The sequence below is a fragment of the Leuciscus leuciscus genome (assembly GCF_965113295.1).
Source record: "Leuciscus leuciscus genome assembly, chromosome: 7".
Lineage (NCBI taxonomy): Eukaryota > Metazoa > Chordata > Actinopteri > Cypriniformes > Leuciscidae > Leuciscus > Leuciscus leuciscus.
Window position 1 is genome coordinate 40,890,918 of NC_138731.1, and position 27,499 is coordinate 40,918,416.

General features: G+C 42.9%; 1 protein-coding gene and 1 long non-coding RNA gene across 2 annotated transcripts in view; both read left to right on the forward strand.

Annotated features, from left to right (window-relative positions):
* Positions 1–27,499, forward strand: part of LOC309502394 (legumain-like) — a 165,187-nt gene that overhangs the window by 122,313 nt on the left and 15,375 nt on the right. The gene's annotated exons all lie outside the window — the stretch shown is intronic.
* On the forward strand, positions 14,161–27,492 carry LOC309503908. The gene is made up of 4 exons (XR_014207931.1): positions 14,161–14,271; positions 14,498–14,653; positions 20,822–20,977; positions 26,938–27,492. It is a non-coding gene; the product is annotated as an uncharacterized lncRNA (long non-coding RNA).

A 27,499-nucleotide genomic window follows, 5' to 3' on the forward strand; every position in this document is an offset into this window, starting at 1 on the left:
GCTTGGCCAGTCACTTGGAAGGAACGATCTGGTCATTTGCTTCCTTAGAGGAGCTAAGAGGCTAAATCCTCCCACACCTCCCTCAGTTCCCATATGGGACCTTTCCACGGTCTTGGAGGCCATGAAAGGTGCCCCATTCGAGCCAATCCAATCAGTGGATATCAAACACTTGTCTTTCAAGACAGTATTTCTTCTGGCTCTCGCTTCAGTGAAGCGTATTGGGGAATTGCAAGCACTCTCAGTGAGCGCGACATGTATGGAGTTTGGGCCAAATGACTCGAAAGTCATACTCAACCGAGGCACGGGTACGTTCCTAAATCCCTCAACACACCGTTCAGGTCTCAGGTGATTTCCCTGTCAGCCCTGCCGGTCTTTAACGAGGAGAAGGACGCCAGCTTCCTTTGCCCGGTCAGGGCATTAAGGGCTTATGTGTCTCGCTCATCTGTCTTCAGACAGACAGAGCAGCTCTTTGTCTCGTTCTACGGACGTTCTAAGGGACTAGCCGTGTCGAAACAGAGCCTATCCAGATGGACAGTCGATGCTATAGCGCTGGCTTACGCCTCTAAGGGCCTGCAGTGCCCGTTAGGTGTTAGAGCGCACTCCACAAGAGGCATGGCCTCATCGTGGGCTTGGTCTAGTGGGATTGCCTTACAAGATATATGTATGGCGGCAGGCTGGGCCTCCCCGTCTACATTTATAAGGTTTTATAACCTAGAGGTTCCCGCTTTACAGGCTAAGCTGCTTTCGGTCTGATAAATCGGTATTGTCTGCCCCAATGTTTTCGGCCCAGAATACTGAAACTGCTTGAGCAACGCTCGCTGATCGATCATGCAGCTCTATGGGCAGTGTGTAAGACCCATAACATTCACCAGACTAGGCCGAGTTTCGCCCTGGCTGTGTGTGAAACACTATCTATATAATTGCTCCTTATAGGATGCTATTTATTATAGGAATGATGCTATTCTAGCCCCTCTTCCTGGACTCTCTGTGAGTCCCATTATGATCATGTGCTATATGGGCCTCTCGTAAGAGAACGTACTCGGTTACTAACGTAACCTTGGTTCTCTCTAGAAGAGGGAACGAGTACTGCGTATCTTGCCGTGCCTGCAACACGCTCTGGTTCGCTCCGGCGATGAAAACCAGCTATACCAGCCTCTCGAGCTATATTTATAGCCCAAGGCTACGCCCGTTTCGGCGGGACGTGACGCAGTGGGCGCGAAGCGCCCTCATTGGAGCTGACGTCACGACGGGGCCTTTTGATAGGCTGCTGCAGTTGCCGCAGAGTAGCCAATAGGCGCGCTAGCTGTTTCGCCTATGTCTGCGTGCTGCCGCAACGCGTTTTACATTATTCCAAAATTAAGGATCATTTTTGGCTTCAGTATCTCGCGGAAAAGAGATTTCCCCATAGCGTAAGATATTACGCAGTACTCGTTCCCTCTTCTAGAGAGAACCGAGGTTACGTTAGGAATAGAGTAGCCTACGTTTTCTACTGCGTCTACTACGCATGCGTGAAACGGATCGTGCAGGTGGAACGGATCGTGTACCGACCAAACGGCTCTGAGTCTATCTACATACGTGAGTTTCACGTTTCCATGGTAATCAGTCACTCGTGCATTACGACACGCCCATGCTCGCACCCGCGCTGAATCCATAATTTTCATCATAGAGGTCGCAACGAGTTCAAAACGGCAAAAACGCTTCACTCCTTTTTCCCGAAAAAGTCAAGCAAGCACTGTAAGTTGTCATGTGGTATCCGAATTGTGTTGCACAATGATGAATAACACTGCCTATTTCTCGAGTTGAATAATTAACAAGTTTTGTTGGAAATTGAAAATATTCACTACCCGCACAAACGTGCGCTTATTTTCAGTCTGTCTTTTATTTTCACAGATATGTAATCAAAGCCCTTCAAATTAGAATAAAGATGGTGATTGTTAATGCTGAATTTGGATATATATCTGCTTGAATAATGCAGCGTTGTAACGTGTAGCCTACAGGATGTTTACCATATATCATTCGGCAACAATTGTTAAATAAAAAATTCTGTAGACAAACTATAAGTTGTCTTGAAAAAGCCAGTAACCAGAAAGTTTGAAGTAGTTTTAAAAGCTTGAAGTTTGACATAGCCTACTACACACACAAAAAAAGTGAAATATGTAAACAATATGTAGCCTACAATATACAATACTAGGCTATGTGCAGTATAAAGTACAGAACATCTTTCTGTCTTTCTTTCTTTCTTTCTTTAAACATAAATAGCATATTAAGCCAATTAAGCAAAAACCTGTCAACAAAGGTCTGAAAAAAAAAAAAAAAAAAACTGGTATAACGCTTGGCATTCTGTCCCCCTCACTTTTGAAATGATGGCTACGCCCCTGCATGTAATTACTTGAAAAATAATTGCCTACAACATTCTAAAATCTGCCAGTTTAATGCGACATGTAAGCTATAGGCTATGTATCGTTTCTTTTCCAGTCATAGACCAGCGCTCAAGCACTGACTAGAATCACGGAGGAATGGAAAGTTGACAAGCCATTAAAAAAGTATTGACTTAACCACTTATATATTTTCAAATATTTTCAATAAATCATGTTCCCATTCAATCCGGCGACGAATTGTAAAATTAATGAAACTACATTTTATTTGTAAGGTAAAACTTTTACATTTTTAGGCATTAACTGATGCCAATGCCTATGGCCAGAGGTGGGCACAAATACATCAAAAACTATTTTGTTACAAACTACAAATACTGGCTCATGAAATGTAACAAAATAAAATACAAAATACTGATGTGAAAAATGTATTTAAATAAAATACAAGTAATTAGTATTTTGAAAATACAAAAATACTCCCACAATAATCTTAAGTCTTTTTTTAAATTATTATTACTGAAAGGTCAATAACACAAATAGTAGCAATAACACAAATATGAGAAATGTGTAAATTCAAAATGGCGAAATAGCAAAATAAAAAAGCATGGGCATTTCACTAAATCTCTACAGGGCCTGAAATAGCTCCCTCTGACGTAAATGGCATGTACAGGTGCTGGTCATAAAATTAGAATATCATCAAAAAGTTGATTTATTTCAAGAATTCAACTTAACAGGTGAAACTAATCTGGGGGGATAGGCTAGTACTTCAGGGGGAAAAAAATAACAGACCGAGAATTTTCGTCACAAAATCAAAATTCCATTTTAATCATAATATATATGATTAATCATATTAATCATAATATGTGTGGGTTTGTTTATACACACGAGACTCTAACTGCCTAGCCTAGAAATCTAGACGCACCCTAGCGGCAGCAATATGTATTTTTGGCAAACCAAACCTACATCAAGATGTTAGGTCTGGCAACTCACCATAGACACGGCTCAGTCCGAGGGGCGGGATAAACAGCTGTCTTTCAAATTCACTCTGCACGCAATAGGACAGCGCTTCAACCAACCAGAGCGTTTTCCCAACAGCGGACCTAACGTTAGTCGAAAGATTCAATTTTTGAATCTGGCCGGCAAAACTACGAACACATCTTCCTTTTTTAAGAATGACTTAAGTGCCGTTCTTTGCTCTTTTCTCAAAGAAAAGCTTAACTCCAAGTCCTCCAGAGTCGCGGCCAAAGCCGATTCGAAAGACAGCAGCCGCCATTCTTTGTTTTCAAGTAGCAGGGAACCGTCGCAACTCTGTCGTCATTATGTTAAGCCCGCCCCGCCTACTCTATACACGATGTGATTGGCCTGACCCAATTTAGGTTTTTACAGCTCCGAAAGTCAGCGGAGAGTTGCTAGACTATAGCCTAGAAATCTAGACGCACCCTAGCGGCAGCAAAATGCATTTTGCAGCCAGGGTAGTCTAGCAACTCTCCGTTGACTTTCGGAGCTGTAAAAACCTAAATTGGGTCAGGCCAATCACGTTGTGTATAGAGTAGGCGGGGCGGGCTTGACATAATGACGACAGAGTTGCGACGGTTCCCTTCGACAGCGCCACTTCTTCTCCTGTGTTCAAAACTCATTCACTTCTTGGAGGGAGCCCGGTCTACAGGGTGTCACGTGATTTTTGTGCATCTAACCTGAACATTGCTATTGCCAACATCAGACCGAAAATCTGACCAATCATTTACTATGGTGATAAGCATAATTTATGGTGATTTTTCTTAAGTATTTAAGTATTTGAAATACTCTAAATACACTCCCTCAAAATATTTTGTTACAAACTACATTTAATTTTTTCCACACCTGCAAAATACAAATTACAAAATACACTAAAGTAATTAAATACGTATTTAAAATACATTTAATTGAAATACTGCCCATGTCTGCCTATGGCAAATTATTTTCTTTGTTCACCAAGTAATTTACTGGTCAGACATTATTGTTAACTCGCAAGACAAGGAGAAAATGACAATTTTATGGATAATTTAAATATATTCTGTAATCACATTCTGGTAATGTATTAATTCTGCCGTCACATCTGAGCGCGAAACAAAATTAATTGTAATTGCATTAATTATACCATTGATGAAAACAAGCTGATACCAAGGTATTTTAGGCCTACACTTCTAACATACATTTTCATGAAAAATCATGAATGTAGCCTTTTTTTATTTATTTTTTTAAGTAAGGTTAATGTAAGCAGCTTCTTGCAATACTCTCCTAAATACGTAATAAAACCTAAGTGCAAACATGACCGCTTTAATGACCGTATAAGCCTACGGTCGTTTTTACTGTCCAATGACAGCCCATCTTACTGTATGTCTACTTTGAGTGGCATGGGAGAGAGTCGGAAGTTCATTTGTTGCCCCTACAAGTTTATAATAGCATATTTATATAAATAAATAAATAAATCATTCTGCTTTTTCCCTGTTAATGTTCTCCGTTGAAAATAATTTATAAGAATGCTTCTTGTTGGCAGACTGGCTGTTCGCGGCTGCTGCTGATTCAATTTTGAATGTCAAATTTGTAACCTGTCCTAAACCATCACAGAAAGCATTTTTTACAATTAAAAAAAAAAAACGTTAATTAATTTTTGCTTAAAATTTTGAAGATTTTGTCAGGTTTTGCTCAATTCTGGGTTACAAATTTGTCCCCAAAATATGGTTAAGTAGGTACACACACAAACACACACAGTAACATAATTAAAAATATGCTGAAATAATTCATTTTTAGACTTGCTTGTGCAATTAGTGCCAAGCATGAAAAAAAGGCAACACTTTATAAGTATTTACAAATCATTAGCAAACTATTAGTTTGAAGTTAATTATTAGTTTATAAACTGATTAATAGACTATAGTGAGTTTTTCCATTAATTTGTCACTGTAATTAAAGTGTTATCATTTAATTATCTCATACGGTATGTAAAGTGTTAGGAAATGCTTTGTTAACAACTTATTGACTGTAAAAAGTACTCTTAACGTCATGGAAAATGGGGAAATGTCATTAATTAAGTGCTTTAAACCTAACAATTGGATTAAATAGTTCATTAAAATGTTTGAATATACATAGTATATATATCATAATGCTGTCAATGTGAATTACAAACAAATACTTGGATCACATTGATAAAATACATCAGTTAGGATTAGAGGATAGAATATACAGTTTGTACAGTGTAAAAAAAAAACAGTATTTCTATATGTGTGGCATAAAAACTGCTGGGTTGTGTTAACCCAATTTTGGGTCAAATATGGTCTCACCCAACGTTGGGTTAAAAAATGCAATTTAAAAATGGACAAATTGCATTTTGGACAAAATCAAAAATGGACAAAAATGCAATTTAAAAATGGACAAATTGCATTGGTTACATTAAAAATGTAAACCAACGGCTGGGTTTGTCCATTTTTAAATTTAATTTTTAACCCAACGTTGGGTGAGACCATATTTGACCGAAAAATTGGGTTAACACAACCCAGCAGTTTTTAGAGTGTAACATACAGTTACATGTGTTGCTCAAGTGATCTTTGTCTGCATGTTCACACACCTCTGACTCCCACATTTGCATTCCATTTCCACATAATCTGTTGAACAAAGAAAAAGAACAAAAAATACGTTGAAATTACATTTCTGAAGAAAATGTGATTTCTGAAGAAAGTAATGAATTCGTCACTGCTGCATGTGACACTGGTATTTTCTTTTGAAACATATGTTGCCATTACTGATTTTTTTTGAAGATTAAAAGACAGGAATTGTCTTGTCTAATCTTTTAATCTATAGAAAATCAGTATATGAAACAGATGTTTCAAAAGAAAATACTGGAGTACAGCAACAAAAAAAAAAAAATTTTGTTTTTAAATTTGTTTTTCTTTTGCAGTTTTTTTTTTTTTTTTTTTTTTTTTTTTTTTTTTTCTTGGTAGTAATTATTTTGTTACATTAACAGAAACTGTTTAAAGATATTATCATTTGACCTAGTACTCTAGACAAAATCAAGTGTTAATTTGGTTATTTTGAAAATATTATATCTGGACTTCCTTTAAATTAATTGTTTGATTTTCATATTATAAAGAGCACCTGAATAAAGGTCAAATTTATTAAAATTAATGAAAATAGAAGCAAATGAAATGTATTTTTTCCTCTCTCTGAAAAATAGACGCTTCTTTCTTGGAATTTAATCTATACATTTTTTAAAAAAAAATTTATTCTGTGTTTTTCGTCTTATATTCATTGTTTTTATACTCCTTTTTTGTTGTTGCTATAATTGAATACCTGTAATATTTTGTCATGCATGCCAACTATCAACTAACTTGTAGCTCCACCTGTGACAGAGTTGTACTTGTGATAATTAATTTCGACTGAAGACCCCTAATTGCTAATTTTCCTACAAAAGGGTATATTAATGCACCCTTTAAATAACAAAAAATAAATAAAATAAATACTGTGCCATTGACTTTAGACCAGGTTTCACTTAGTCAATGGCGCAGTCTATATCAGTTCCTCAAAATAGCAGCGAGCCAACAATGTGCCTGAACACACCTCGTTTTCAGACCAGCACACCCGCGTCGGGTTGAAACTAGCACAAAACACACATGTCTGGCGCCGCATTGCGCCAGGTGTGTGATAGGGCCCATCGTCTCCAGCACTAATATATTGGATTATTCTATTAGTGGTGTTTTAGAACAACTGTGATTGTCTGATGTGGAATTAAATGTGGAAATAAATATTTTTAAAAAATCACTTAGTTCTCTTACGAGAGGTCTCTTGTACTGCGTAAGATATCTTACGCTAGGGGAAAATCCTTTTCCGCGAGATATTGAAGCCAAAAATTATCCTTAATTTTGTAATAATGCAAAACGCGTTGCAGCAGCAATGCAGACATAGGCGAGACAGCTCGCGCGCCTATTGGCTGCTCTGCGGCAACTGCAGCAGCCTATCGAGCGAGGCCTGGCGTGACGTCAGACCCAATCAGGGCACTTCGCGCCCGCTGCGTCACGTCCCGCCGAAATGGGCGTGGTCTAGGCCTATAAATATCGCTCGCAGGCAGCTATTATCTGATTTTTCATCCTTCAAGCGAAGCACACGCATCGCTGGAGCTGGATTAGAAGCCGCGCCGTCTGAGAGAGAGCACCTTCAGCGGGACGAGTCACTGAAGTCGCTGGCCGCGCCGCCTTCCTGCCTTCCTGCTGCGCTTTCCGGCGCTTATATCCTTCTCTTATTACTCTGTATTTGTGTGTGTGTGTCGCCGCCGCGACACACATTCTAAAAGAGCTAGCGTCTTTTTCAAGATGCCTTCCTGCGGCTCGTGCAGAGCCACACTCAGCGACGGGGACCGCCACGTGGTTTGCGTTTCCTGCCTGGGTGAAGAACATGCAGCTCTCGCACTCGCTGACGGCGGCTGCCCTCACTGCGAGCTGATGGCAATAGCGACTCTGAGGACTCGCTTAGCCTCCTTCACCGAGACTGCTCCCCCGCCCGCCGCGGCGTCGCGCCGTAAAAAGCGCCGTGCCCAGCGGGCCCCGGAACCCTCCCTCAGCCGCCAAAGCTCGCCGGTTCGCCCGCTTGCTTCCCCGGTTTCGTCTGTCTCGCTTCCTGACGGACAGCGGCCGCCGTCTGCCGCCGCTTCCGTTGACATCGCGGATGAGGAAGCCCTGCTGGGAGAGGATGATTCCTGCTCTATCCTGGCGTCAGGCAGTGAGGATTGGGCGGGCTCTGAGGACCCCGCACCAACTGCCCGCACGTCGTCAGGCAAGAGAGCTTCCATTGAGACGGAACTCATGCGGCGAGCCTCGGCCTCGAGTGGTCTTCGCCTGAGCAGCCCGCTCACAACCGGCTGGATGGATTTTTCCTGCCTGGGGAGCGCGCTTCGCCTGCGTCCAGACCGGCGCCTTTTCTTCCTGAGTTACACGAAGAAGTCGCCAAGTCCTGGAACTATTCGGCTAGAGTGCGTCCTGCTGTTTCTTTGGCATTCTCCGCCGTTGACGATGCCAAAAACAAAGGATACCTTTCGCTGCCGCCGGTTGAAGAGGCGATAGCGGCCCACTTATGCCCGCCCTCCGCTGGACGGCGCGCTAAGCCGGCCCTACCCTCTAAAGCTTGCCGCACGACGTCAAGCCTGCTCCGCCGCGCTTTCTCCGCCGCCGGGCAAGCTGCGTCAGCGTTGCACACCATGGCAACGCTTCAGATCTTCCAGGCCGATCTCCTCCGTAAGTTGGATGAGGAAGGACCTGGCGCGATCTGCGTGCCGGACTTAAGGAGTGCCACGGACCTCGCTCTCCGTGCTACGAAGTCCGCAGCGCAAGCCATTGGACGGACTATGGCTTCTCTCACCGTGTCTGAGAGACATCTTTGGCTGACGCTCTCGGAAATGGCCGAGTCTGAACGCACCGCGTTCCTCGACGCCCCGCTTTCCGCCACGGGCCTCTTTGGATCCTCCGTCAAGGATTTCGCGGAGAGATTCGCAGAGGTACAGAAAGCGTCACAGGCTATGAAGCACTTCCTTCCGAAGCGCTCCAGCTCTGCAGCAGGCCGTGCGAAACCGCCTGCTCAGGGCTCACAGCCACAGCCACCGTCCACTGCCCGTCCACCGCGCTCCCGCTCATCCGGTCGCCGCCCCGCAGGACGTGGCCCGCGACCTAGGATCACGGTGAAGCCCGAGGCCCCGAAGTCGTCCTAGCACAGCTAGGAAAACGACGGTGTTCCAGTCCCGCTGCGGCCAGACTCACACCAAAGCTATTCGCTCGTCCAGTTCCAGCAAATGTGACTGTTCCAGTGTTTTCTGCAGCCAACAAGTCGGTTCTGTCACCCGCTTGCCTGCACACAAATGCCGTTTTCACGGCTACCCAGATAAATCCCCAAAAGAGTGTATTTTCTGGTGTCCCGGCCACGGCCGATGGTGTTTCATGTGTAGTAAGAATGCCCACTGCCCAGTGCCCATCCCTACACACAAGCACAGCCTATCACACAGGGCTCGCGCACATAAAACCGACTCAGATCGGTTGCGCTTCAAACATGGTGAATGTGCCCACTACCCAGTGCCCGCTAACACCACGTTATGCATGTCGCACGGTTTCTGTAAAAACGAAACCAACGTGCACTCGCTTCACTCAAGCGAACGATGCTTTCGGTGTGATAAATGTGCCCGCTGTCCCGCGCCCACATCCACACATAGACATGACAGTTCCCACGGGAACCGCCCAGCCCTCCCCCTCGCGGTTGACCACTGCAGAGGAGTCGAGCGCGGGCAATCTGCCCGCTGTTATCAGCGCGCCCCATGCCTCAAATGTCACGAGCGCCATGCTTGTGTTACAGCACGCCGAAGCTCCTCCATCGCTGAGCGAGCGGAGCGCGCTTCGCATTCAACCCCTAGCTATCCATGCAGACGCATGGGCAAAGCTACCCGGGGTTTCGAAGTGGGTGCTGAACATTATAGAAAGAGGCTATTCGCTGCAGTTTCGCCGACGCCCTCGCCGCTATGTGGCGCGCGTCGAGACCACGGTAAAAACAGAAGTAGCACATTTACTTCGAGCCGAAGTGACGAAACTATTGAGCAAAGGGGCCATAGAGCCTCTCTCTCAAGATCAGAGCGAAGGAGGGCTATACAGCAGATACTTCCTGGTACCGAAAAAAGACGGGGGTCTCAGACCCATACTAGATCTAAGGCAACTGAACAAAGTGCTTGTGAAGCGACAGTTCAGGATGCTCACGACCAGGCAAATCCTTGTGCAGATTCGCCAAGGAGATTGGTTTGTGTCAATAGATCTGAAAGACGCGTATTTTCAAATACAGATAGCGTCATGTCACAGGCGATATTTGAGATTCGCCTTCGAGGGCCAGGCATATCAGTACACAGTCCTGCCGTTCGGCTTGTCCCTGGCACCCCGTACATTTACGAAGTGCATGGATGCGGCGCTCGCACCCCTCAGAATGAGAGGCTTGCGAGTGCTAAACTATTTGGACGATTGGCTGATTCTAGCGCAATCTCGCGCAGTGCTCATAGAACACACAACCATTTTACTCGATCACCTCGAGGATTTGGGTCTGAGTGTCAATTGGGCGAAGAGCTCCCTGTCACCCAGTCAGAAAATATCTTTCCTGGGCACAGAACTGGACTCACTATCCATGATAGCGCGACTATCACAACAGCGCGCGGTAGACATTCGACGCACAGCGAACTGGGCACCCGGTTTGCTTCGCCTCAGGGTCAATCAGAAGTGCGTCACAGCTCTGAAACCCTGGAAAGCGAACGACTGGTACCAATCAGGTGTAAGCCTGGGGACTTCCTCGAGGGTGAAAGTGGTGTCCACGGACGCGTCCACCTCGGGATGGGGAGCGCTGCTCGAGGGCAGACCGTTCTTCGGCCAATGGTCAGAACGGGAGAAGCTCCTGCACATAAACTGCCTCGAAATGCTGGCAGTAGACAACGCGCTGACGCGTTTTTGTCCCCAAATAAAAGGACACCACGTCTTGGTCCATTCGGACAACATGTCTGTGGTGTCCTACATAAATCGCCAGGGCGGCATCAGATCCGAGAAACTGTACAGGCTGGCAGAACGCCTCCTGGTATGGGCTCAGTGCAACCTGCGCTCGCACAGAGCAGCGCACGTGCCAGGGATCTTGAATATAGGACCGGACAGACTGTCCAGGAACAATGTTCCGGCAGGCGAGTGGTCTCTACACCCACAGACAGTCCATCTGCTGTGGAAGAAATTTGGCAGAGCGGAAGTGGACCTGTTTGCGTCTCAAGAAAACGCTCACTGTCAAGAATTTTTCTCCAAGAGCAGGAGCACGCTGGCCCATGTGTGGCCCCGCCGCCCGCTCTATGCTTTTCCCCCCGTCTCTCTCCTGCCTCAGGTGATAGAACGGATCAGGGAAGAAGGATGCTCAGTACTGCTGGTAGCACCGTTCTGGAAGAACCAGCCTTGGTTCCCAGTCGTGATGCAGTTAGCAAGTACTGCCCCGTGGCCAGTACCAATGAGGAGAGATCTCCTCTCACAGGCCCGCGGCTCGATCTGGCATCCTCACCCGGAACTATGGTCCCTTCATGTCTGGGCCATCAACGGGTACATGTCGGACTCCCTGAAGGAGTATTAAACACGATCACGCAGGCTAGAGCTCCGTCTACAAGACGACTCTATTCTTCGAAATGGTCGGTGTTTTCGGGCTGGTGCACAGCCCGCGGTGTGTCACCCACAAACTGTGGTGTGGCGGAGGTGCTTTCCTTCCTACAAGAGCTGTTGGATGGGGGCAGGGCCCCCTCCACGCTCAAAGTTTATGTGGCGGCTATAGCAGCGTTCTCAGAAACAACGCTTGGTCAGTCAATAGGAAGGAACGATTTAGTCATCCGCTTCCTTAGAGGGGCTAAGAGACTGAATCCTCCCAGACCTCCCTCAGTCCCCGTATGGGACCTTTCTATGGTTCTGGAAGCCATGAAAGGTGCGCCATTTGAGCCTTTGCAGTCAATCGATTTGAAACACCTGTCTTTCAAGACGGTGTTTTTGCTGGCTCTCGCTTCAGTGAAGCGCATAGGGGATCTGCACGCGCTCTCTGTGAGCGCGGCGTGCATGGAGTTTGGGCCCAATGACTCAAAAGTTATACTCAAACCTAAGCACGGTTATGTTCCAAAATCCCTCAACACACCGTTTAGGGCGCAGGTTATCTCCCTGTCAGCCCTACCGGTCCCTGATGAGGAAAAAGACGCGAGCCTCCTTTGCCCAGTCAGGGCATTACGAGCTTATGTGTCTCGCTCGTCTGTTTTCAGACAGACGGAGCAGCTCTTTGTTTCGTTTAGCGGACGTTTTAAGGGACTAGCCGCGTCGAAACAGAGCCTATCCAGATGGATAGTTGATGCTATAGCGCTGGCATACGCCTCCAAGGGCATGCAGTGCCCATTGGGTGTCAGAGCGCACTCCACGAGAGGCATGGCCTCTTCGTGGGCCTGGTCAAGTGGGATTGCCTTGCAAGATATTTGCATGGCGGCAGGCTGGGCCTCCCCGTCTACATTTATAAGGTTTTATAACCTAGAGGTTCCCGCCCTGCAGGCCAGGCTGCTGTCGGTCTAAATTTACCAGTATTATCTGACCTGATGCAATCAGCTCAGAATGCTGCGTCTGCTGAGCACAGCTCAATGTTCGACAGTATAAAGCTGGGCAAACTGTGTAAGACCCACATTTTCCCCATCAGTTCAGGCCGTACCCCGCCCTGTCTGTATGATGAAATTCGCGTCCCATCGACGCTGCTATATGTGGAAGAGTGAGGCTGCACCCCTCCCTCTTCCCGGACTCCCTGTGAGTTCCATGAGTGATTGTGCACTATATGTACCCCGGGTTTTCGCCCTTGGGTCTTTGGTGTCAGATCTCAGCATGCACGGCGTTTTACATTGGGTCCCCTAGCGTAAGATATCTTACGCAGTACGAGAGACCTCTCGTAAGAGAACGTAGTTTGTAGAACGTAGTAGAACACAGTTTGCCCTAGAAGAGGGAACGAGTACTGCGTATCTTGCCGTGCATGCACACGCTCTGGTTGCTTCGATGATGAAAAACCAGATAATAGCTGCCTGCGAGCGATATTTATAGGCCTAGACCACGCCCATTTCGGCGGGACGTGACGCAGCGGGCGCGAAGTGCCCTGATTGGGTCTGACGTCACGCCAGGCCTCGCTCGATAGGCTGCTGCAGTTGCCGCAGAGCAGCCAATAGGCGCGCGAGCTGTCTCGCCTATGTCTGCATTGCTGCTGCAACGCGTTTTGCATTATTACAAAATTAAGGATAATTTTTGGCTTCAATATCTCGCGGAAAAGGATTTTCCCCTAGCGTAAGATATCTTACGCAGTACTCGTTCCCTCTTCTAGAGAGAACCGAGGTTACGTTAGTAACCGAGTACGTTATCACTTAAAAATGCCTTGTATTATTATGCTAGTAGGGACATTTGGTCCTCACAATGTAGGGATTACCAGGTACACACACACACACACACAAACACATTTACAACCGTTGAATGCATTCTATTTTGACATAATCTGTCAAGTGCATAATAATTCACCAAAGAAACAAGAAAAAACGAATTGAAACAAGCGATTAATTCGTCATGAATTTGTGCGACAGGATTTTACTTTCATGTGACACCATTCATGTCTTAATCTTTTCCGTTTCATGAGAAAGTCTGTCAAAATGTACCTTTAATGTTATTGACCTGAAGTCGATGATACAGTCTAAATTCTGACTGGAAATCTCACAAACAGCATTTCTTTTCTAGTATTTTTGACTGAAAAGGGAGATTTGAGGTCGGTCTGTAATTAACAAATTTTCTAGGGTAAAGTTGTGTTTACCCTTAGAGGCTTAACAGTTAGCTTGAAAGTTTTTGGGACATATGAATTAATAATATTAAGGAGTGAATTTATGACTTCTGGAAGCATCTCTTTTAAAGCTTAGTCGGTATAGGGTCTAACAAACATGTTGATTTTGATGATTTAACAAACTTTGACAAAACTTCCTCTCCTATAGAAAAGAATGAAAAGAATGAAGAATGAAATGTTCCTCAGGGTCTATTGCGCAATGTCTGAAGCAATTCTGTAGATGGTTGCATGGTTATCATTTTGGTGCATGGTGCTGAACACAGCACTGATTTCCCGAGAGCTCCCAGCTGGTGTGTGTCCGTGCCCGATAAATAACGCGGACACGGGTACACACACCTTCTAAACTGCTCGCTTGCCATGCTTGTGCAACTGTTTTCAAACTATAGGACAGACAACCCCAAATAGACAGACAATTCACACAGAGCGCTTTAGCTGAAGAGCAAAAAAGCTAACATGTGTGTGTGTGCCGGTGTGGTGAATAATCCGGTTACTAGAGGTAAGATGTCAAATAAATGGAAGTCTGTTATATATTATATAATATTTTATATGTAAGACAATTACAAAGCTTTTTTTTTTTCTAGGAAATGTATATGAGAATTTTGAGTGAGGAAACCGACAGAAAGCGGCTACTCATTCAGTTTCCGAGATGCCAGGCCACAGTTGACCTGTGTATTTATGTATTGTGTACAGTTGACACACCGGCGTCCCTTTGTATCTTCCAGGTATGCCGTCATCTACTACGTCATGACGCAGCACCAATCAGGACTGGATGGATTTCATTCATGCTTCAGACGCGCTACGCTGGGGGCGTTCCCCTAGGGTCGTCACAACGACGACGCAGTGCGAGTTCCCTCGAGGGGGAACAAGCTGATACCAAGGTATTTTAGGCCTACACTTCTAACATAAATTTTCATGAAAAATCATGATTGTAGCCTTTTTTTTTCTCTTTTTTTAAAAGTAAGGTTAATGTAAGCAGCTTCTTGCAATACTCTCCTAAATACGTAATAAAACCTAAGTGCAAACATGACCGCTTTAATGACCGTATAGCCTACGGTCGTTTTTACTGTCCAATGACAGCCCATCTTATATCTACTTTGAGTGGCATGGGAGAGAGTCGGAAGTTCATTTGTTGCCCCTATAAGTTTATAATAGCATATTTATATAAATAAATAAATCATTCTGCTTTTTCCCTGTTAATGTTCTCCGTTGAAAATAATTTATAAGAATGCTTCTTGTTGGCAGACTGGCTGTTCGCGATACAGCTGCTGCTGATTCAATTTTGAATGTCAAATTTGTAACCTGTCCTAAACCATCACAGAAAGCATTTTTTACAATTCTAAAAAAAACGTTAATTAATTTTTGCTTAAAATTTTGGAGATTTTGTAAGGTTTTGCTCAATTCTGGGATACAAATTTGTCCCAAAAGAAGTTGGTTAAGTAGGTACACACACAAACACACACAGTAACATAATTAAAAATATGCTGAAATAATTCATTTTTAGACTTGCTTGTGCAATTAGTGCCAAGCATGAAAAAAAGGCAACACTTTATAAGTATTGACAAATCATTTGCAAACTATTAGTTTGAAGTTAATTAATAGTTTATAAACTGATACATTAATAGACTATAGTGAGTTTTTCCATTCATTGTCACTGTAATTAAAGTGTTATCATTTAATTATCTCATACGGTATGTAAAGTGTTAGGAAATGCTTTGTTAACAACTTATTGACTGTAAAAAGTACTCTTAACGTCATGGAAAATGGGGAAATGTCATTAATTAAGTGCTTTAAACCTAACAATTGGATTAAATAGTTCATTAAAATGTTTATGAATACATACATATATAAAGTATATATATATCATAATTCTGTCAATGTGAATTACAAACAAATACTTGGATCACATTGATAAAATACATCAGTTAGGATTAGAGGATAGAATATACAGTTTGTACAGTGTAAAAAAAACAGTATTTCTATATGTGTGGCATACATATAACATACAGTTACATGTGTTGCTCAAGTGATCTTTGTCTGCATGTTCACACACCTCTGACTCCCACATTTGCATTCCATTTCCACATAATCTGTTGAACAAAGAAAAAGAACAAAAAATACGTTGAAATTACATTTCTGAAGAAAATGTGATTTCTGAAGAAAGTAATGAATTCGTCACTGCTGCATGTGACACTGGTATTTTCTTTTGAAACATATGTTGCCATTACTGATTTTTTTTTTTGAAGATTAAAAGACAGGAATTGTCTTGTCTAATCTTTTAATCTATAGAAAATCAGTATATGAAACAGATGTTTCAAAAGAAAATACTGGAGTACAGCAAAAAAAAAGTTTTTAATTTTGTTTTTAAATTTGTTTTTCTTTTGCAGTTTTTAAAAAAAAATTTTTTTTTACCTTGGTAGTAATTATTTTGTTACATTAAAAGAAACTGTTTAAAGATATTATCATTTGACCTAGTACTCTAGACAAAATGAAGTGTTAATTTGGTTATTTTGAAAATATTATATCTGGACTTCCTTTAAATTAATTGTTTGATTTTCATATTATAAAGAGCACCTGAATAAAGGTCAAATTTATTAAAATTAATGAAAATAGAAGCAAATGAGATGTATTTTTTCCTCTCTCTGAAAAATAGACGCTTCTTTCTTGGAATTTAATCTATTAATTTTTATTTATTTTTTATTCTGTGTTTTTTGTCTTATATGCATTGTTTTTATACTCCTTTTTTGTTGTTGCTATAATTGAATACCTGTAATATTTTGTCATGCATGCCAACTATCAGACTCTCTTGGAGCTCCACCTGTGATAGAGCTGTACTTGTGATAATTAATTTCGCCTGATGACCCCTAATTGCTAATTTTCCTACAAAAGGGTGAATGTTTGTTGCAGACTGAGCACTGAAGATAGCAATGTGCTGAAACGTTTGCTCCTGTTCATTTGTTTTTAATTCACTTTGCACTTTTTGCACAATGCAAAAAATAAAAATAAATGTTTTGATAGACTTCTGTAGTCTGTGCTGAATTTAGTGTGCGGCCAGCCTCCTTCTTGCTCTTTTTGGAATTTAATCTATAAACACAAACTACACCAAACAGGTGTTTTATTTGAATTAATAAGTATATTTTGTATAAACTGTACATTTTTGAGAATTGCTTTTGTAGTGATATATTTTGATGAGTGAACTTTTTCCATGATATGTTATGTTGACCTGCTCTGTATTTCTCACGTAATATAATATCCCAGTCACTCCCAAAGATGATGTTGTAGTTATAAATGCTGTCCAGTCTGGGTTAAAATGCTTAATAAAAATATCTACATGTCCTCAGCTTTCTCTACATTCACTGTATATTAATGCACCCTTTAAATAACAAAAAATAAATAAAATAAATACTGTGCCATTGACTTTAGACCAGGTTTCACTTGGTCAATGGCGCAGTCTATATCAGTTCCTCAAAATAGCAGCGAGCCAACAATGTGCCTGAACACACCTCGTTTTCAGACCAGCACACCCGCGTCGGGCTGAAACTAGCACACAACACACATGTCTGGCGCCGCATTGCGCCAGGTGTGTGATAGGGCCCATCGTCTCCAGCACTAATATATTGGATTATTCTATTAGTGGTGTTTTAGAACAACTGTGATTGTCTGATGTGGAATTAAATGTGGAAATAAAAAAAATAAAAATAAAAATCACTTAGTTATCACTTAAAAATGCCTTGTATTATTATGCTAATAGGGACATTTGGTCTTCACAATGTAGGGATTACCAGGTACACACACACACACACACACACACACACACACATTTACAACCGTTGAATGCATTCTATTTTGACATAATCTGTCAAGTGCATAATAATTCACCAAAGAAACAAGAAAAAACGAATTGAAACAAGCGATTAATTCGTCATGAATTTGTGCGACAGGATTTTACTTTCATGTGACACCATTCATGTCTTAATCTTTTCCGTTTCATGAGAAAATCTGTAAAAATGTACCTTTAATGTTATTAACCTGAAGTCGATGATACAGTCTAAATTCTGACTGGAAATCTCACAAACAGCATTTCTTTTCTAGTATTTTTGACTGTAAAGGGAGATTTGAGGTCGGTCTGTAATTAACACATTTTCTAGGGTAAAGTTGTGTTTACCCTTAGAGGCTCAACAGTTAGCTTGAAAGTTTTTGGGACATATGAATTAATAATATTAAGGAGTGAATTTATGACTTCTGGAAGCATCTCTTTTAAAGCTTAGTCGGTATAGGGTCTAACAAACATGCTGATTTTGATGATTTAACAAACTTTGACAATTCTTCCTCTCCTATAGAAAAGAATGAAAAGAATGAAGAATGAAATGTTCCTCAGGGTCTATTGCGCAATGTCTGAAGCAATTCTGTAGATGGTTGCATGGTTATCATTTTGGTGCATGGTGCTGAACACAGCACTGATTTCCCGAGAGCTCCGGGGGGGAGGCGACCTCGATCGCTCCGCCCCGGGAGGGACAGCTCTCAGCGGTCCGGCCGCAACTAGGACCGCTTGGCGGAAGCCTTTTTTGCCTGGAGGACGGTCCTCAGATCGACCTTAGGCTCAGAAGGCTTGCCGCGAGAGCGCCGCCTCCTTTGCCAGGCTCACTCGGGAGGGGCGCGGGAGGTGACACTCTCTTTTTGCACCTGTCGGTGCGAGGAGCTGGTAGACGGCCGAGGCTGCCCCTTTGAGGCAGCCTTCCCCGAGGAGCCAGAGCGGCGAGGGAGATACTGTTGGAAAGCCGCCGACTGCTTTTTCACCTCCTGAAACCTCTCGACGACGGTATTAACCGCGCCGCCAAAGAGGCCAGAAGGTGAAATCAGGGAGTCTAGGAGAAAATTTTCTCTCTCTCCTTCATCCACGACAGATTCAACCATAAATGTCTCTCCACACATACCAGACCAGCCATGGAGCGGCCGATGGCACGGGCCGTCTCCTTGGTGATGCGGAGAGACAAGTCGGTGACCTTCCTTAGCTCCGTGATATCATTCGGAGAGGGACCCTCGCCCTCATCAAGCTCCTTGAGGAGGTCGGCCTGGTAGGCCTGCAACAGTCTGTCCCTATGGAGGATCCCTCTACCACTCTACAGATAAGGCGTTGTCGGGAAAATTCGTTTCGCGTTCCTACCCCTAAGCGACAAAATAAAATAAAATTCTTTATCAAAATTTATAAGGAAAGACAAGTACTTTTACTTTGGCTTTTAGGCTTGGCTTGTAGGGAAAATCCAAACCTGCGTAATTTCAAATGCACATAACTATAGAACCCATTCTAAATGCGCATGTGAACGCCATCAGCGTTTCTCACAGGTTCGCGTTTAAAGTCTGTGTAGAGGGAATGGTGTCGTCTTAGCGGCCCCTAATTTAATAACAAATGATCGTTGCGACGGAAGCAAATCAATCAAAACTAACTTTAGATGGAAAATAACTTAACTCTGCTATAAAGCCAAAACAATCTCTGTTACCTTAAATTATACGCTTATCTCTGTGAAGCTGCTTTGAAACAATCTACGTTGTTAAAAGCGCTATATAAATGAAGATGACTTGACTTGACTTAACAGCTACCAGCCTGCCCAGCCGCCATATAAGCCCTGCCCACTAGCGAAGATGTATCGTGGCATGGCTTAGTGGGCAGTACCGGGGCCTTAAGGGACAATGCGGCCTCGGGAGAAAGATAGCTCGCGAGAGCTTCCTCCACCCGAGACATTGTCCCATAACCACGCTCAGCCGCCCCCAGCACATTAGAAAAATCAAGCACTGGGGGGTTGGAGAGCCTGGCTGAATATGGTCTTTCCCATGACTTGCACAACTGATTGTGCAAGTCAGGAAAAAACGGAAGGCCCCGGCGTGGAGGTTGAGACCTGCGCTTATAAAATCTTTCATCCAGCTTACTTGGCGGCTGGATTTCTAATTCTTCTTGTGGCCAATCAATTCTTAACTTGGCCACAGCGCGGGTCAAAACCTCCACCAGCTCCTCTTGAGCGGGTGCGTGAAGTGGGGGATCGAGCTCCACATCACCCGCCTCGATGCTTAAAGCATCTGACTCCTCAGAGCCAGATAACTGTAGCATCGGGTCCTCCGCCTCGCGGGAAGAAGCCGCTTCGCGGGCTTCCACACGGGACGGGAGAACATCTGAATCCTCAGACGAGGACCGGGAAGATGCCGCAGCAGTCCAGTAGCACCTCAATGCAGAACACGAGATCCGGGGGGCGGAGTTGGATCCAGATAAAGGGGTGGAGATTGGTAGGTTTAGGGGTGGGTTTAGGGATTAAGGGGTGGAGATGGGTAGGTTTAGGTATATGTAAGGTGGGAGGAGTTGGATCTAAATCCGACTCCTCCCCGTGGATTTCATGTTCTGCAGTGAGGACCATCTCCAGCAGTCCCGTGTCCCATTGAGAGATCCATCTGTGAGCCCCACGATCTGCGGCGCCCAGAACCGCGGGGCTCGCGAGCCTGGGCGTGCTCATCAAACACGGCCAGCCGTGAGCGCAACACCCTGAGCAGCAGCCGTTCACACTCGCTACAGGCGGCTCCCTCGAGAGCCGCCCTAGCGTGCTGCACACCAAGGCATTGCACACACAGCTGGTGTGTGTCCGTGCCCGATAAATAACGCGGACACGGGTGCACACACCTTCTAAACTGCTCGCTTGCCATGCTTGTGCAACTGTTTTCAAACTATAGGACAGACAACCCCAAATAGACAGACAATTCACACAGAGCGCTTTAGCTGAAGAGCAAAAAAGCTAACATGTGTGTGTGTGCCGGTGTGGTGAATAATCCGGTTACTAGAGGTAAGATGTCAAATAAATGGAAGTCTGTTATATATTATATAATATTATATATGTAAGACAATTACAAAGCTTTTTTTTTTCTAGGAAATGTATATGAGAATTTTGAGTGAGGAAACCGACAGAAAGCGGCTACTCATTCAGTTTCCGAGATGCCAGGCCACAGTTGACCTGTGTATTTATGTATTGTGTACAGTTGACACACCGGCGTCCCTTTGTATCTTCCAGGTATGCCGTCATCTACTACGTCATGACGCAGCACCAATCAGGACTGGATGGATTTCATTCATGCTTCAGACGCGCTACGCTGGGGGCGTTCCCCTAGGGTCGTCACAACGACGACGCAGTGCGAGTTCCCTCGAGGGGGAACAAGCTGATACCAAGGTATTTTAGGCCTACACTTCTAACATAAATTTTCATGAAAAATCATGATTGTAGCCTTTTTTTTTCTCTTTTTTTAAAAGTAAGGTTAATGTAAGCAGCTTCTTGCAATACTCTCCTAAATACGTAATAAAACCTAAGTGCAAACATGACCGCTTTAATGACCGTATAGCCTACGGTTGTTTTTACTGTCCAATGACAGCCCATCTTATATCTACTGTGAGTGACATGGGAGAGAGTCGGAAGTTCATTTGTTGCCCCTATAAGTTTATAATAGCATATTTATATAAATAAATAAATCATTCTGCTTTTTCCCTGTTAATGTTCTCCGTTGAAAATAATTTATAAGAATGCTTCTTGTTGGCAGACTGGCTGTTCGCGATACAGCTGCTGCTGATTCAATTTTGAATGTCAAATTTGTAACCTGTCCTAAACCATCACAGAAAGCATTTTTTACAATTCTAAAAAAAACTTTAATTAATTTTTGCTTAAAATTTTGGAGATTTTGTAAGGTTTTGCTCAATTCTGGGATACAAATTTGTCCCAAAAGAAGTTGGTTAAGTAGGTACACACACAAACACACACAGTAACATAATTAAAAATATGCTGAAATAATTCATTTTTAGACTTGCTTGTGCAATTAGTGCCAAGCATGAAAAAAAGGCAACACTTTATAAGTATTGACAAATCATTTGCAAACTATTAGTTTGAAGTTAATTATTAGTTTATAAACTGATACATTAATAGACTATAGTGAGTTTTTCCATTCATTGTCACTGTAATTAAAGTGTTATCATTTAATTATCTCATACGGTATGTAAAGTGTTAGGAAATGCTTTGTTAACAACTTATTGACTGTAAAAAGTACTCTTAACGTCATGGAAAATGGGGAAATGTCATTAATTAAGTGCTTTAAACCTAACAATTGGATTAAATAGTTCATTAAAATGTTTATGAATACATACATATATAAAGTATATATATATCATAATGCTGTCAATGTGAATTACAAACAAATACTTGGATCACATTGATAAAATACATCAGTTAGGATTAGAGGATAGAATATACAGTTTGTACAGTGTAAAAAAAACAGTATTTCTATATGTGTGGCATACATATAACATACAGTTACATGTGTTGCTCAAGTGATCTTTGTCTGCATGTTCACACACCTCTGACTCCCACATTTGCATTCCATTTCCACATAATCTGTTGAACAAAGAAAAAGAACAAAAAATACGTTGAAATTACATTTCTGAAGAAAATGTGATTTCTGAAGAAAGTAATGAATTCGTCACTGCTGCATGTGACACTGGTATTTTCTTTTGAAACATATGTTGCCATTACTGATTTTTTTTTTTGAAGATTAAAAGACAGGAATTGTCTTGTCTAATCTTTTAATCTATAGAAAATCAGTATATGAAACAGATGTTTCAAAAGAAAATACTGGAGTACAGCAAAAAAAAAGTTTTTAATTTTGTTTTTAAATTTGTTTTTCTTTTGCAGTTTAAAAAAAAAAAAAATTTTTTACCTTGGTAGTAATTATTTTGTTACATTAAAAGAAACTGTTTGAAGATATTATCATTTGACCTAGTACTCTAGACAAAATGAAGTGTTAATTTGGTTATTTTTAAAATATTATATCTGGACTTCCTTTAAATTAATTGTTTGATTTTCATATTATAAAGAGCACCTGAATAAAGGTCAAATTTATTAAAATTAATGAAAATAGAAGCAAATGAGATGTATTTTTTCCTCTCTCTGAAAAATAGACGCTTCTTTCTTGGAATTTAATCTATTAATTTTTATTTATTTTTTATTCTGTGTTTTTTGTCTTATATGCATTGTTTTTATACTCCTTTTTTGTTGTTGCTATAATTGAATACCTGTAATATTTTGTCATGCATGCCAACTATCAGACTCTCTTGGAGCTCCACCTGTGATAGAGCTGTACTTGTGATAATTAATTTCGCCTGATGACCCCTAATTGCTAATTTTCCTACAAAAGGGTGAATGTTTGTTGCAGACTGAGCACTGAAGATAGCAATGTGCTGAAACGTTTGCTCCTGTTCATTTGTTTTTAATTCACTTTGCACTTTTTGCACAATGCAAAAAATAAAAATAAATGTTTTGATAGACTTCTGTAGTCTGTGCTGAATTTAGTGTGCGGCCAGCCTCCTTCTTGCTCTTTTTGGAATTTAATCTATAAACACAAACTACACCAAACAGGTGTTTTATTTGAATTAATAAGTATATTTTGTATAAACTGTACATTTTTGAGAATTGCTTTTGTAGTGATATATTTTGATGAGTGAACTTTTTCCATGATATGTTATGTTGACCTGCTCTGTATTTCTCACGTAATATAATATCCCAGTCACTCCCAAAGATGATGTTGTAGTTATAAATGCTGTCCAGTCTGGGTTAAAATGCTTAATAAAAATATCTACATGTCCTCAGCTTTCTCTACATTCACTGTATATTAATGCACCCTTTAAATAACAAAAAATAAATAAAATAAATACTGTGCCATTGACTTTAGACCAGGTTTCACTTGGTCAATGGCGCAGTCTATATCAGTTCCTCAAAATAGCAGCGAGCCAACAATGTGCCTGAACACACCTCGTTTTCAGACCAGCACACCCGCGTCGGGCTGAAACTAGCACAAAACACACATGTCTGGCGCCGCATTGCGCTAGGTGTGTGATAGGGCCCATCGTCTCCAGCACTAATATATTGGATTATTCTATTAGTGGTGTTTTAGAACAACTGTGATTGTCTGATGTGGAATTAAATGTGGAAATAAAAAAAATAAAAATAAAAATCACTTAGTTATCACTTAAAAATGCCTTGTATTATTATGCTAATAGGGACATTTGGTCCTCACAATGTAGGGATTACCAGGTACACACACACACACACACACACACACACACACACATTTACAACCGTTGAATGCATTCTATTTTGACATAATCTGTCAAGTGCATAATAATTCACCAAAGAAACAAGAAAAAACGAATTGAAACAAGCGATTAATTCGTCATGAATTTGTGCGACAGGATTTTACTTTCATGTGACACCATTCATGTCTTAATCTTTTCCGTTTCATGAGAAAATCTGTAAAAATGTACCTTTAATGTTATTAACCTGAAGTCGATGATACAGTCTAAATTCTGACTGGAAATCTCACAAACAGCATTTCTTTTCTAGTATTTTTGACTGTAAAGGGAGATTTGAGGTCGGTCTGTAATTAACACATTTTCTAGGGTAAAGTTGTGTTTACCCTTAGAGGCTCAACAGTTAGCTTGAAAGTTTTTGGGACATATGAATTAATAATATTAAGGAGTGAATTTATGACTTCTGGAAGCATCTCTTTTAAAGCTTAGTCGGTATAGGGTCTAACAAACATGTTGATTTTGATGATTTAACAAACTTTGACAAAACTTCCTCTCCTATAGAAAAGAATGAAAAGAATGAAGAATGAAATGTTCCTCAGGGTCTATTGCGCAATGTCTGAAGCAATTCTGTAGATGGTTGCATGGTTATCATTTTGGTGCATGGTGCTGAACACAGCACTGATTTCCCGAGAGCTCCGGGGGGGAGGCGACCTCGATCGCTCCGCCCCGGGAGGGACAGCTCTCAGCGGTCCGGCCGCAACTAGGACCGCTTGGCGGAAGCCTTTTTTGCCTGGAGGACGGTCCTCAGATCGACCTTAGGCTCAGAAGGCTTGCCGCGAGAGCGCCGCCTCCTTTGCCAGGCTCACTCGGGAGGGGCGCGGGAGGTGACACTCTCTTTTTGCACCTGTCGGTGCGAGGAGCTGGTAGACGGCCGAGGCTGCCCCTTTGAGGCAGCCTTCCCCGAGGAGCCAGAGCGGCGAGGGAGATACTGTTGGAAAGCCGCCGACTGCTTTTTCACCTCCTGAAACCTCTCGACGACGGTATTAACCGCGCCGCCAAAGAGGCCAGAAGGTGAAATCAGGGAGTCTAGGAGAAAATTTTCTCTCTCTCCTTCATCCACGACAGATTCAACCATAAATGTCTCTCCACACATACCAGACCAGCCATGGAGCGGCCGATGGCACGGGCCGTCTCCTTGGTGATGCGGAGAGACAAGTCGGTGACCTTCCTTAGCTCCGTGATATCATTCGGAGAGGGACCCTCGCCCTCATCAAGCTCCTTGAGGAGGTCGGCCTGGTAGGCCTGCAACAGTCTGTCCCTATGGAGGATCCCTCTACCACTCTACAGATAAGGCGTTGTCGGGAAAATTCGTTTCGCGTTCCTACCCCTAAGCGACAAAATAAAATAAAATTCTTTATCAAAATTTATAAGGAAAGACAAGTACTTTTACTTTGGCTTTTAGGCTTGGCTTGTAGGGAAAATCCAAACCTGCGTAATTTCAAATGCACATAACTATAGAACCCATTCTAAATGCGCATGTGAACGCCATCAGCGTTTCTCACAGGTTCGCGTTTAAAGTCTGTGTAGAGGGAATGGTGTCGTCTTAGCGGCCCCTAATTTAATAACAAATGATCGTTGCGACGGAAGCAAATCAATCAAAACTAACTTTAGATGGAAAATAACTTAACTCTGCTATAAAGCCAAAACAATCTCTGTTACCTTAAATTATACGCTTATCTCTGTGAAGCTGCTTTGAAACAATCTACGTTGTTAAAAGCGCTATATAAATGAAGATGACTTGACTTGACTTAACAGCTACCAGCCTGCCCAGCCGCCATATAAGCCCTGCCCACTAGCGAAGATGTATCGTGGCATGGCTTAGTGGGCAGTACCGGGGCCTTAAGGGACAATGCGGCCTCGGGAGAAAGATAGCTCGCGAGAGCTTCCTCCACCCGAGACATTGTCCCATAACCACGCTCAGCCGCCCCCAGCACATTAGAAAAATCAAGCACTGGGGGGTTGGAGAGCCTGGCTGAATATGGTCTTTCCCATGACTTGCACAACTGATTGTGCAAGTCAGGAAAAAACGGAAGGCCCCGGCGTGGAGGTTGAGACCTGCGCTTATAAAATCTTTCATCCAGCTTACTTGGCGGCTGGATTTCTAATTCTTCTTGTGGCCAATCAATTCTTAACTTGGCCACAGCGCGGGTCAAAACCTCCACCAGCTCCTCTTGAGCGGGTGCGTGAAGTGGGGGATCGAGCTCCACATCACCCGCATCGATGCTTAAAGCATCTGACTCCTCAGAGCCAGATAACTGTAGCATCGGGTCCTCCGCCTCGCGGGAAGAAGCCACTTCGCGGGCTTCCACACGGGACGGGAGAACATCTGAATCCTCAGACGAGGACCGAGAAGATGCCGCAGCAGTCCCGTGTCCCATTGAGAGATCCATCTGTGAGCCCCACGATCTGCGGCGCCCAGAACCGCGGGGCTCGCGAGCCTGGGCGTGCTCATCAAACACGGCCAGCCGTGAGCGCAACACCCTGAGCAGCAGCCGTTCACACTCGCTACAGGCAGCTCCCTCGAGAGCCGCCCTAGCGTGCTGCACACCAAGGCATTGCACACACAGCTGGTGTGTGTCCATGCCCGATAAATAACGCGGACACGGGTGCACACACCTTCTAAACTGCTCGCTTGCCATGCTTGTGCAACTGTTTTCAAACTATAGGACAGATAATCCCAAATAGACAGACAATTCACACAGAGCGCTTTAGCTGAAGAGCAAAAAAGCTAACGTGTGTGTGTGTGCCGGTGTGGTGAATAATCCGGTTACTAGAGGTAAGATGTCAAATAAATGGAAGTCTGTTATATATTATATAATATTATATATGTAAGACAATTACAAAGCTTTTTTTTTCTAGGAAATGTATATGAGAATTTTGAGTGAGGAAACCGACAGAAAGCGGCTACTCATTCAGTTTCCGAGATGCCAGGCCACAGTTGACCTGTGTATTTATGTATTGTGTACAGTTGACACACCGGCGTCCCTTTGTATCTTCCAGGTATGCCGTCATCTACTACGTCATGACGCAGCACCAATCAGGACTGGATGGATTTCATTCATGCTTCAGACGCGCTACGCTGGGGGCGTTCCCCTAGGGTCGTCACAACGACGACGCAGTGCGAGTTCCCTCGAGGGGGAACAAGCTGATACCAAGGTATTTTAGGCCTACACTTCTAACATAAATTTTCATGAAAAATCATGATTGTAGCCTTTTTTTTCTCTTTTTTTAAAAGTAAGGTTAATGTAAGCAGCTTCTTGCAATACTCTCCTAAATACGTAATAAAACCTAAGTGCAAACATGACCGCTTTAATGACCGTATAGCCTACGGTCGTTTTTACTGTCCAATGACAGCCCATCTTATATCTACTTTGAGTGGCATGGGAGAGAGTCGGAAGTTCATTTGTTGCCCCTATAAGTTTATAATAGCATATTTATATAAATAAATAAATCATTCTGCTTTTTCCCTGTTAATGTTCTCCGTTGAAAATAATTTATAAGAATGCTTCTTGTTGGCAGACTGGCTGTTCGCGGCTGCTGCTGATTCAGTTTTGAATGTCAA